This window comes from Sceloporus undulatus, chromosome 1 (genome assembly GCF_019175285.1).
Source record: "Sceloporus undulatus isolate JIND9_A2432 ecotype Alabama chromosome 1, SceUnd_v1.1, whole genome shotgun sequence".
Taxonomy (NCBI): Eukaryota; Metazoa; Chordata; class Lepidosauria; order Squamata; family Phrynosomatidae; genus Sceloporus; species Sceloporus undulatus.
Window position 1 is genome coordinate 68,645,935 of NC_056522.1, and position 13,788 is coordinate 68,659,722.

Consider the following 13,788-nt stretch of genomic DNA (forward strand, 5'->3'; position numbering starts at 1 on the left):
TATTATTATTATTATTATTATTATTATTATTATTATTATTATTATTATTATTTCTTCTTCTGGAGATGTATAGGTGGCCATCCTAACAGACAGGCCTATGAAAATGCAGACACCAATCAGGCCAAGACAGAACATTTTGCTACTTGAAGTAACAAACAAGCTGGTAGGCTCCTTCACCATTCTGTGTTCAGAAGCTGATATTTTCACATCTTATACTTGATACTTGGGGGCATGATGTGTACCTTGAAACAAAGAGTTTAAAAAGCAGATTCAACAATGCATCTGACAGAATGGTGGGTTCTGAATGTTCCTTTAATTTTTCATCACACATTTTAATTCAACTATTATTACAAAGAAAGGGGATTTCCAGTAGCAGCTTATATCTATAGCCAGGTAGGAAACCAGGGGAGTTCAAGAGCCAGGTACAGATAAGCATTAAAGGTATGGCTGTACTGTAACTTCTGTCTGCTATTTTGTGCACAGTTGATTCTTCTTATTAATTGCCCCTTCATGTTTTTATATTAAATCTATTTTATGTCTCCCTGGCTGGAATATTCCATGGAGATAACTAGGGTGCTCTGCAGGTGGAGAAATTGGAGGAGCACAGAGTTCCCCCAACATTTGTTGTTGTTGTGTGCCTTCAAGTTGTCCCTGACTTATGGTGACCCTAAGGAAAACCTATCATGAGCTTTTCTTGGCAAGTTTCTTCAGAGGGGGTTTGCCATTGCCATCCTCTGAGGCTGAGAGAGTGTGACTTGGCCAAGATCGCTAGTGAGTTTACATGGCTGAGCCAGGATTTGATCCTTGGTCTCCAGAGTCGTAGTCCATCACTCAAACCACCATGCTGGCTCTCTTCACCACCACCTCCACCACCACATGTGTGTGGAATTCTGGGCATGTGAGAGGGAGAATGGAAGCAACCAGCCCAACAACAGAAAGGAGCTTCCCCTCACACGTCTACAGCTGGTTAGTGGTACTTTGGGTTGGGAGAATGGAGCTCTATCTGGGATGCAAATCACATATCTCACAGAAGAAGGTGCTGATAATCTCCTTACCCAACATAGTGAAAAGCAAATTTGCTGTCATAATTCCCTAGTTATGCTAATATAATGCTCCAAGAGGATTTTAGATTGATCAAAAAGTGATCTGTTCTGTCTACAGAAAGGCCATAGCTCAATACTATGGAATTCTGGGATGTGTCATTTTGTGAGATATTTAGCCTTCTCTATCAGAGGACCTTATCACACATTGGGGGGGGGGGGGTGCAGCTCAGATCCGCCGTCACCCCTGTTCTAGCAAAGCAAAGCGGGATGTTTTTCCACACCAGATCCAGAGTCACTCTAGCAATTCGGATTGAGGTTAAAACGTCATGTTTTTCCACACCTGGATGCCTTTCTGTTGTCCTTCTGAAGTGAGGGAGAAGAGAAGTCAGTTCGATTCCAAGCAAGTCACGTGATGTGGACTCAAGCAAAGGGGAGTGAGAGCACATTGTGGAGTATATCACACGGAACTTTTGGGTGGTTTTGTAGCTCAGTTCCAGCTCACTTCCGAAGTGATTGCACTTCAACAATGAGGTTTCACCTCATAAAGGGACTGTTTTATCAGACACCATTGATTTCTATGGGAGCCCCTTGCGAATTGCTTCAGCAGCGTTTCTGAAGTCACCCCTCATTTTGGTTAAAACAGAAAAAAAAGTGGCTTCAGAGAATTCACTTCCTGGCTGCCTTCGATTGCACTGCAATTTGGTCTAGTGTGGAAAAGCACTCCAATGCCACCCCCCTTGGCCCCTGCGTCCTGCTCCGTCATTCCCCTCCTCCTCCTTCATGCCATCTCCTCCTCTCTGCCAACCAGCCAATCCCATCATCCCCTGCGTCATCCTAGACCCCGATCTGCTCCACTCCTTCACCCTGACACCTAGCCCATCATCCCCTGACTGCTCCTGCATCCCCATCTCACCCCCTCTCCACCTAACCCATCATCCCTGACTGCTCCTGCATCCTGATCCTGGCCCCAGCAAACCCCAGCCACCTATCCCATCATCTTCTGACTGCTCCTGCATCCCGATCCTGGCCTCAGGGACCCCCAGCAACCTATCCCATCATCCCCTGACTGCTCCTGCATCCTGATCCTGGCCCCAGAGACCCCCAGCAAGCTATCCCATCATCCCCTGCCTTCTCCTAGACCCCGATGAAGGATGACAGTTAAGGAGGGGGCAGGGAAGGAGGACAGCGTCCAGAGCCCCACTGAGCATGCCCAAGTGTGCCGATTCGAATTGTTGACCCCTCACAGTATGCTCTGGTGTGGTAATACAATGTGCTCTCACTCCCCTTTGCTTGAGTCCGCATCACGTGACTTGCTTGGAATTGAACTGACTTCTCTTCTCCCTCACTTCGAAAAGACAACAGAAAGGCAACCAGGTGTGGAAAAACATGAAGTTTTAACCTCAATCCGAATTGCTAGAGAGGAGTGACTCTGGATCTGGTGTGGAAAAAAATCACACCTTGCATTGCTAGAACAGGAGTGACTGCGGATCTGAGCTGCAACCCCCCCATGTGTGATAAGGTCCTGTATTACCACACAAGAGCATACTTTGAGGGTTCAACGATTCGAATCAGCACCCTTGGACATGCTCGGTGGGGCTCTGGATGCTGCCCTCCTTCCCTGCCCCCTTCTTAGCTGTCATCCTTCATCGGGGTCTAGGAGAAGGCAGGGGATGATAGGATAGGTGGCTGGGGGTTGCTGGGGCCAGGATCAGAATGCAGGAGCAGGCAGGGGATGATGGGATAGGTGGCTGGGGGTCCCTGGGGCCAGGATCAGGATGTAGGAGCAGCAGGGATGATGGGTTAGGTGGCAGAGGGGGCCAGATGGGGATGCAGGAGCAGTCAGGAGATGATGGGTTAGGTGGAGAGGGGGCGAGATGGGGATGCAGGAGCAGTCAGGGGATGATGGGTTAGGTGTCAGGGTGAAGGAGAGGAGCAGATGGGGGTCTAGGAGAAGGCAGGGATGATGGGATTGGTGGGAGGCTGAAGGAGGGGAGCAGATCGGGTTCTAAGAGAAGGCAAGGATGATGGGATTGGTGGGAGGCTGAAGGAGGGGAGCACATCGGGGTCTAGGACGACACAGGGGATGATGGGATCGGCTGGTTGGCAGAGAGGAGATGGCATGAAGGAGGAGGAGGGGAATGACGGAGCAGGATGCAGGGGCCAAGGGGGGTGGCATTGGAGTGCTTTTCCACACCAGACCAAATTGCAATGCAATCGAAGGCAGCCAGGAAGCGAATTCTCTGGAGTCACTTTCTCCCCGTTTTTACCAAAATGAGGGGTGACTTCAGAAACGCTGCTGAAGCAATTTGCAAGGGGCTCCCATAGAAATCAATGGTGTCTGATAAAACAGTCCCTTTATGAGGTGAAACCGCATTGTTGGAAGTGCAATCACTTCAGAAGTGAGCTGGAACTGAGCTACAAAACCACCCAAAAGCTCCATGTGATATACTCCAAAGTTAGACAGATATTTACTTCGCAGATAGATAACTTTTATTACAAATGATGCCTTAAAAAACATTTTGAAGTTCCCCATACACTTTGTGACTATGGCCATACCTAAGATTCCACTCTCTTAGCAGATACCAGATTTGAATAAGGAATGAAACAGCATTCTCAGACTTGATATGCAAATAAACTGGTGGACAAGTTCACTTCTTGAATAACCAGTGATTCCACTGTGACCAAATCCCTTTCATCAGCTGTGACAACAATACCTGTGAGAAGATAAACTTACACATTTGCCTTTGAAGAGGCTGAGGTTAGTTAATAGATAGAGAGGTAAAAATGACAGTGAGTTCTCTCCCAGCACTGTCTGACTTAGGCAAACAGACTGTTTGTATATGGTGACCATGCTGGTGAGAGTTTTTAGTCTGTAAAGGAAAGTCTCGTAATCATATTTCCTTGATTCTTCTGTTGTATTCCAAAGGGCATAGCTATATTTGGTATATCACATTTGACATATGCTCCTATCTAACCCCACAACAGAAACATCTTCACACTTCTGCCATTGCTTTTTTTGTTTTGTTTTTGGTAAGACAAGCTTTGTTTCCTTGCATTTCTTCTGCTAGGCTGGCTAGCAGCAGTGTAACTGTGCCCATAGGAGACAGCTAACAGTTGAAACTCACAAGTCTCTTTGTCTGAAAGCTGTCTAAAAGAAGGGCAAGGGAAGTGCAACAAGCGTTATACATCACAGGGAGAGTTCATGAAAAAAAACGGATTCAGGCATCTCCCTGTTTGAATCTGTTACATATGTGATATTTTAACAGCATAATATTTTTTTTTCAAATTACTCAAGTATACAAAAAAAGAGAGAAAGAGATCAGATTCCATCAAAGTTCATGAAACTTGTATTTGCCCAAGCAACAGCTCAGCAAAAGCTTGGCTCAGATGTTGCAGCCCACCCACACAGGAGTCTCAGGAATGCAGTAGTGGCTTATCCATTCCTGATCCATATTGTATATATCATGGTACTTTAAAAAATAATAACACAAGTTGATCATTTTGCAATACTTTGTAGTTCACTTTGTCAGTGAAGAGCTGTCTCACCAAACTAAGCTTTTGTCAGATCTAAGGCCAGTCCAAACATGCAGAATGAAAGTACTGCTACCTTGGAAGAGATTTGATTTATCTATCTAAGACAACATTGAACTAAAGAATACAGTGTTGTTCCGTCTAGATGGTAATCCCATAAGGTTGTTAAATTAGGTGTAGTGAAAGTGTGGTCTGATGCCTGCATGTACCTCCAAGGCTGCTTTTGAGGCTCCCAAGGGCCCCCATCCACCCAATTATTTTTTATTTATTAAAAAAAACAATTAAAACATTCCCTCACAACCTCTGAGGGGCAATTTCGCCATGAGGAGGAGGGATGGGTTGTTTTTGGTCCAGGAGAACCTTTCATTTATCCAGAAAATAAAACAGAAATAGACTTTCAGGCCTGTTACAGACAGCCAAAATAAAGCTGCTTCGAGTCACAGTGGAGGTATGATGTTTCAATGATCTTATAGCTCTTGATAGAGTCCACCCCCTTCACCATCCTTTTAAACAACTAAACCCTCCCAGCATGGGCATTTGTGAATTGTTGGAAAGTATAGCAGAGCTGCCAGTTGCAGTATGTGCAGCTAAGGGAAGAGGATTGGATGTATCATGGCCAGGGTGGCCAGATGTCATAACCTCAAAGAAGGACAAGGTGCCGCAAAATGGAGATTATTTGAGAAAAATGTAGTACACAAGACACATAAAAGTTAAGAATACTACTATAAATAAAAATTTATGTTTCGTAATCATGCTCAAAATGGGGGACATTTTGAAATTCCGCCTGGATAGAAGGTTGAAATGTCAGACATGTCCTGGAACTCCAGCTCTCTGGCAACTTGGAAATAGCCATGAACAACTTAAAATATAGCTTTGGGGGGGAACTTTTGGTTGTTGTGTATGCAACAACGTGTACAAGAGAACTGTGATGTTGTAAGGCAGACATGCAACACCATCATTACTGAATAGGATGACAACCCCTTGTTGCAGAGGATGACATCTGTTCTGTACTGCTTTCTAAATTTGTTATTAAAACTGACTGAAGCCAACAGGATTTACTTTGTAACATGGGACTGCACTGATGTTGTATCCCTTTTTATTAAAATATTGAATTTGTTTTCACAATGATTATTCAGGTTGTGGGAATCTGTTGCTACAGGATCAATGGGTGGCATTTTCCCAGACTGTACAACAAAAGCATCAGAACTGTGTTTACGTTGTACTGCAAATACTTTATTAACATTTGATCTTAATTTTTATTGGCATTTTATATCTCGTAAATTCATTTTATGAGGCTGAAATCAACATGGGACCAGATCTCAGGGTTCGAGTGGAATTCCTGGATATAGTATAAATACTGTTTGATTCATCCCCACAAAGAGCTTCTTCAGGGGTGGGGGAAATCCAACAAAAGGAAAATAAATAATAATTAAGAAACTTAAAACAGAGGGAGAGAGGAGGGGGGGGAGAGACGGAGAGAGGGAGAGGATTATACATCCAGATATAATTCCAGGTGCCCAGGCACAGAGCCAAAATCACTGCAAAACAAATTCATGTTACTTTTGCCTTGCTTCCTCATTCCTCTTCTTTCTTCATCCGTCACCAGAAGCAACCGGCATGACGAGCAAAGCAGACATAATGATGTTAGGCAAACCTTAGTGACAGGAAAACAGGGCAGCCTGTCCTTTAGGGAGATCATCTTTTCCTGGCCACCCAGCTGCATTGCCTTTGAAGGATCCTCCATCTATTAGCTATGTGCAGCTTTAGCACAATTGGGAATTTATATTTGACTGCAGTAATTATCACATTCTGCTTCTGTTTTGTTTTAAAACTGTATTTGTTGCTATTTTATTGACATGACCTAGTTTGAGCTCCCAAGGTGAGGGGGGAATAAAAAAATAAATAGAATTTAAATAATGGCTGCAATGATACATGGCCACTATGTAGTGTAAATATGTGCTATCAGGGTTACACCACACTGGAGCTATATAACCCCCATGCAGAATAGTAACATGGTGCAACACATGAGCAGGAATGGGCCTGTCTGGATATCTGCTACACAGTGCACAATGATCAATGCACTATGACAGGGCATTGGCAAATACAGAAGCCAACATAGGGCCCATGGGTCAAAGAAGGAGGGAACAACTGCACAATTGCATGTGCAATGGTTTGGGATACGCAACTCTGCCTCCAGCGCTGTCAGCTGAATGCATCCATTATGCAATTTCTAAATACTTTCTCAGCATATGCAATTCAAAGTATGCTAGTGTAAGTCACTAACAGGATGCCAGCCATGATGTTCTTTACAGTCTGCCTTAACCCACAATCCTGCTGAGAGGTATTGTCCTGTTGTATGTGCTTTATATAGTGCTGCCTTTTTGAAAAAGTAATGCAGTCAGAGCCATTTTGGATTAGACAAAATGGTGTTGAAACAAAGAGGATGGGGTGGTGGTGGAATAACATAGTAATGAGATCCTTCTGATAATCCCTTTTTGTTTAGATAAGGAGTAAATAATATAGATCTGTATTCAGGCAAGATAGGAATCAATTTATATAATCTGGGGTTTGGTGGCTTGGTTTAAAACAAATTAAAATGTTATTTCCATCTGCTTCTTTTCTACATTAAAATGAGTGAGATATAAAATAGTATTTAATATTTATCCACATTTTTTTCAAAGGATCCTGCCCAGATTGTTTCATAGTATGGTTATGCACATTCTTAATTTCCAAATTCTGGAGGAATCCAGGTATGTGGCTGGACAATCCCATGCCTTATTGTCCTACAGATTAAACATGAAGAACTGGTTTAGGCCTTTGTGTTTAACATAAGGGACATCCAAGTGGCATTAACGGCACTTTTGGAGATAGAGTCCTTGCTAACAGCTTGGATTTCTTAAAACAAACAAAACAAGCAAGCAAGCAAGCTTTGGTTGAGTTGTTTATTTCTCATACACAAATTATTCTGAAGGCTTTAATAAACAAGGGCTGAAGTCTCAAGGCCATTCCAAGAAACCAACCAGGTTGTAATGCTATTTTCCCCTTTCTGTTGTAATGTTCATTCTTCCTCGTCCTTATCCCCCCTTCGCTGACTCCATTTCCTTGCAAACCACAGTTTCCAGCTCACAAAACTGCTGTGCTCAGTTTCTCAACTTCGGCATTATGAAGGTGCTGTAGGCATTATTTTAAAGTGCAGCTGAAAACATTTTGTGCGGTAGGAAAATAAAATCTGCAGCAGGAAATATGCTTTTGTACAGTTGTAAATATGGACATTAATGAAGAATAAGGTTCTTAACATACTATAAGCCACCTTGTGTCCCACATTGAGATAGCCTTTTTCCTTCAAAGAAATACATGAGAAAAAGATAAATAGAAAATTAAAATGTCTTCAGCTATCTTTCAAACTTTATACCCTTATCTTAAATTAATAATACAGGTTGAGTCTCCTTTATCTGGTACTCCAAAATCCAAAATTGTCCACATGGGTAGCTGAGACAGTGACATCTTTGCTTTCTGATGGTGATTAGCACAATACTACAATTGTAATGTAATCCTATTAAGGATTAATGCCTAAAGAAACTACAGGGTTCAGGAAAAGTTTACAGTGTATACCAGGAGATAATATACATACATTTAAATGGCAGTATACAAAAACCGTACCAGGTGTCACTATCTTGGTTGGTTGTCTCTGTATATTAGGTTGTCTCTGTCACATTCTACAATTCACAATTTATTGTTTGTTGAGGTGAGATGTATAAGGTATTTACGAAATAGAAATGAATTTCATGTTTAGACTTGGGTCCCATCTCCAAGATATCACATTGTGTACATGCAATTATTCCAAAATCCAAAACACTTCTGGTCCTAAGCATTCTGGATAAGGGACACTCAACCTGTATATATTTGGGATCAACTTCCTGACTGCTCCATCTGTGACAAAAGGATACATGTATGGAGATCTGTCTAGCTGCTTTGGATCCAACTGTGTTGCTGCAGACATTGTCAGCCACATGCAGTATTCCTTCTGCACCTTGGCTGCAGAGTTCACTGACATCTAGAAAGTATTGCTTTTTCTCACCAGACTGTGTAGTAACTTTCATCACTACATAAACTTTGTCAGTTCTCTTCAGTCTACAATGCCATGATACATCAGAGACAGTGCCAGTGTGTTTTCAGTCAAACAGTGCAATGAGGTTGTCTCTGTCACATACTGTGATGCATTGTAGAGGTGCTTATCATACCAAACAGTTGTGTCAGATCATTCTGTTTGAAAACCATTTTTCCTGTACTCAGAAATATAGCAGAATGGCAATGCATTCTTTTGGATCATCATTACATTTGCACTTCAATGACGTTAGCTTCCATGTTTGCTTTCTCACACTTGAAATACAAGAATACAATTTCCACCATCCTGTTTGATCTCCCTCCTGCTCTGTGATAAGTGTTTTTTTTTAAAGGAAACTGAAATTGAACAATTATGCAATTACATAATGATGCTATTACAGAATTACCCCCCTGTCCCCACCCAAATCAGAAAGATGAACACACATAATGCCACTTCCACTATTTTTTCTATGCTTTTCCTGCTAATCAAGACTTGCCTAGTACTGCCTTTATATATTGCTTTTTAAACCTATTTATATTATCTCCTTATGTACACTGTAAACTTTTCCTGAACCCTGTGGTTTCTCTAGGCATTAATCCTTAATAGAATTACATTGGAATTGCAGCATTGTGCTACTCACTATTAGAAAGCCATAGTGGGATACAGGTCCATTAATGGATTATTTCAATCAGAAAAATAATTGGTTTCCAAATGACCCAGTAATACTACAGCAGAGGCATGATGTTGTATAATAAGCTACACGTAAAGATGGGATTATGGTATAACAGTGTTGTATGATAAGCTCCATGGTCATGCAAAATAACTCATGGTGTTGGGCAGATCAAGGAGAAATCTCCTTGGTACCAGCTCTCTGGATTGTTGTGGAACTTAGAATAAATCCTGATGTGCTGCACACAGGTATTGCTTGAGAGGCTACCACAGTTGGCAGTGTTCACAGAACACTGGACTAGATAGGTGGTTGGTCTAATCTAGCAAGGCTCTTATTTTGTTCTTATACGAAGATTGTCTGTGCACAGCACAATGGGACTTGTTTCCTTTTCCAGCGCATCTTGTCACCTGTGGGTTCAGTGAGCAAGCATCTAAGGACTAGGTTGGGCAGCTGTGTGCTGCAAGAGGCACTATAGGTTCTTCCTATTATCTGGCAGGATAACTGTTCATGAACATCCTTTGGACATTTGTGAGGGAGACAGGGAGGCATACATGTATCTTGGAAAAAATGAGGCCCTACAATTCCCTCTGCACAATTATTGAATATGTGGTGGCATCTACGCTCTCCTGGCTTTAACCATGGCCTAAACTGGCACCAGTGGACAGTCTGGTGTCATTTTGTTCTTCTCCAATATTACCAATCAATAATAATTGCATTCCCATGTGAAACTGAGTCTGCTCTGAGGGAAAGCAAGGTATTCTGAAAGATTTGATTTCATCTATCATGTTATAATATTTATTTTTGTTACCATGATGGCTAGAACCTATTACAAAAAAATGCAAATAAGATTCTAAAACATTGAAGTACTATGAAGAGTTCTGATTTCCAAGAAATTTGAACATTTTTTTAAAGGAACTGTCAAAGACTCTGAAACAAAAGGCTCTCAAGACTCTTCAACACTCATACAGAAGTAGTTTTTGTTGTCACTTAAGGATTAAAATAGAATATTGAGAAGGCATCATGGGGTGGAAGTCCATTCCCTCAAAGTAATAAGGGATAAACAAAGAGGTTTCTTGCAGTAAAAATGCCAGAATAGAAATTTAACATTAAATTTTAACCAAAGTAAGTTTAGGCTGGCAAGAAATATTCATGGTTTTCTAAAAGCACATTTTCATAATTTACAGGTTGCATGATATCCTAGCATTTGTCATTGGGAGCCAGAGAACTGCATAAAATGTTAATAATAACTCTTCTTCCAGTCTCTCCCTCTCTCTTTCTGTTTCTCCTTCCCTCCCTCCTTTTCTCTCTCTGCGGCAGCCAGGCATCAAGGGCCTCCTGAGTATTCCCGCTCTGCAGTGTCATGGCATATGTGCAGCATACAAGATGGGGAGAACTCTGCGAACATTTGACTTCAAGAAAGGCTCAGCCTCTGCACAGCTCATTTACACTTTAGAGGGCCAACACATTTGCCTTTGAAATCCACAGCACTCCCCCAGCAAAGAAGGGGCTGTAACCACAGGAAAGCAAACATGCTGGAGCAGAGCGAGGGACAAAGGCCAGCTCCTTGAGTTTTGTTCATTTAGGAGCCAGGATGATTACACAATGCTCCATCACCTGCTTCTGGGATTAGGCAGATCTGTTACATCCTTGTGTACTCTTTGCTTCAAAATAATCAAAAGGAGACAAAGAACAGGAGTGTTTATAGTTGCTTTGATTAAATGGCCACGAAAGCACCCAGCCAAAAGCTGTCTTTGTTCTGCCCACTGCCAATCTTACTTGGCTAAGTAATGTCAGTACTTTCTGTGCTCCCTGACCACTACCCTGGGAATGAATGGCCGCTCTGATTCGGCAGGACTGTCACTCACGTAATCATAAGGGGAGGGCGGGGTGGGGGGAGGCAAAGGAATCCTTCACACAATACCTTTCTGTGAGCAGCTAGTCATGGGAAAGTCTTGCTTTTGCAAGGAGGACAATTTCATTGCTGGAAACAGTGCTGTGTGAACTGTCTCCCTTTATTTGTCGGTGGCAAAGTAAGGGATGCAGATGTGAATCTACTACTCATTTCAAATGATTTGCGGAGAATCTAGGCTGTTTTCCCAGATTGCTTTTTGTTGCTGTTGTTATGACACAGAGCTGCTATTGTGCATTATTCCTATGGCTAAGGATGTAGCTTTGAGAAGTTCTTGTTTAGGGATACATTCCCCAGAGTTCCTATTGTTAAGCCAGTAACCATGATGGCTGATGAATTCTGGGAGTTGTAATCCAGAAAATGCATGTTTCCAAGCTCTGGAGGGACCCAACCAAACCAAGAACACCAAACCCCACTCTTGCACAACAGCTCTCTGTTGTGGCCCTAGCCTTGAGCAACAAAGAAGGAGAGAGATCTTGACAAGTTACCTGCTCAAGAGATAGACCAGGCTTCTGGCATCAAGGCAGAGTCTGCCAAGAGGGAGAATGGAGCCCCTCAAACAAGGCCCGTTTAGAGTGGATGGGGCCCAGGAACACACGCCCCAAACCCACGGTACAGGTGGGTGAGCTCTGCTGTTGGAGCATTGGCTTCATGCTCTAGCTGATCAGGTTTGGCAGTAATGTCAATGTTGTGTTTATATTTGGGTCCTAACTTCAAGGTATCACATTATGTATCTATATACGAATACAGGTATTCAAAAATAAATAAATAAATAAAATCCAAAACATTTTTGGTATCAAGCATTTTGGATAAAGGAGACTCAACCTGAACTATTGCACTTTGACCTCAGTTTGCAGCAGCTGAAATAAGCTTGGAATGAAGGGGGAAATTTGAAGGAAGTGAAAAAAACTGGGACATTTTCAAAACAGCTGAAAAGGTAGGGCAACTGGAGACCAGTTGGGACTGTTCCTGTCAAATTGGGACAGTTGGGGGGTTTGAAAAGGTAAGACATGCAATTTGTGATCTTAATACTTTGTGATAGTTTCGTCCCCAAAAGTATGCAAATATGTTCATGTGTATGTGCCTTCAAGTCACCTGTCCAGTTATGGCAACCATGAATTTCATAGATTTTTTAATGCAAGGTATATTTAGCCAGTTCCTTCCTCTGAAATATAGCCTATACCAGGACCTGGTATTCATTGGCAGTCTTCCATCCAAGTACTAACCATGTCCCTGCTTAACTTCCAGGATCAAACAGGATCTGGTTCCTTTAGGGTATTTATACTCATGTAAAGACAAAAGTCATGACATTCCTTGTTTGACAAAGAATGTCCAAATGTATATTTCACAAATGTATCATGTTCCTTATTGAGCTATACAAACTTAAACCTAACTCTCAAGACATATACTGAAAATATTATTCCTAAAGCATTCAGAAAGTGACTTTGTTATTTATTTTTGTTTTATGTTCTCTTTGTTTACTTCCTCTGTTTCTTGGCTTTGCTAGTCTGCATTTCTGTTTTTACAGTTCACATAAGTGTTATGCTTGCACTTTGTAGGGAGGCCTAACTCACATTCTGAAAACAGTTTCTCTAGCAATTTGGCTGAGATATGTTTCATAAACAATTCAAGCTAAATGGATACTTTTCCTGCTGCTCTGGTCACACTTTCTCTGTAGCTATCCTGTTCTGAAACCTTTCTAAGCTATTAGCTATATTAAATGCAGTTCTTACCTTGTGTATTGAGAAGCATGGATTACTGCTGCTTAATGATTTGTTTCATGGCTTCTGAGCATGCAGCATTGTGTCCCCCCTCCTCTTTGCCTCAGGCTTCCCAGACAAACAAACTCATGAGGTGGTAAAACTCTTCCTGCTAAACTTTAGAAGTGAGGGTGCATTATGAAACACTCCTGCATGACATAGATTCCTACAAACAGGGAAGTAACTATTCAGTCTTCTGGTTGTTATGTGTTTGCGAGTTGACTTCAATCTATGGCAACCTTTATCCTAGGGTTTTCTTGGCAGGATTTATTCATAGATTTACCATTGTTCCCCTCTTAGGTTAAGAGAGTGTGATCACCCAGTAGCTTTCAATGACTGCACAGAGATTTGAATCCTAGACTCCCAGAGGGAGTCTAGCACAACATTCAGACTTCTATACTTCACTGGCTCCAAGATTTATTCAGAGGAGATTCATCATTGCCTTCCTCTTAAGCTAAGTCCAAGGACACCCAGTGGGTTTCCAGGACTTAGTGGAGATATGAACCCTAGTCTAATGGAACTCTAGTCTACCACAAAATCATTACACCATGCTGATTCTTTTGGACTGCAGCCTATCCCTTTTTAGACTTAGTTTTCTATACAGTACAACTTATAACGAGAACAAGAGGAAGTACATTTCTATACCGCTTATCCGTGCACTTAAGCACTCCCTACATGGTTTACAATGTGTAAGCTAATTGCCCCCAACAAACTGGGTGCTCATTTTAGCTACCTTGGAAGGATGCCAGGCTGAGTCTACCTAGAGCTCC

At 42.0% G+C, this 13,788-nt stretch overlaps 1 long non-coding RNA gene across 1 annotated transcript in view; it reads right to left on the reverse strand.

The window, feature by feature from the left end:
- Positions 1-13,093, reverse strand: part of LOC121923259 — a 29,918-nt gene extending 16,825 nt beyond the window's left edge. Inside the window, exon 1 of the long non-coding RNA XR_006102343.1 lies at positions 12,992-13,093. This is a non-coding gene — a long non-coding RNA (uncharacterized LOC121923259). The remainder of the gene's footprint in view (positions 1-12,991) is intronic.
- Between the last annotated feature and the right edge of the window lie 695 nt (positions 13,094-13,788).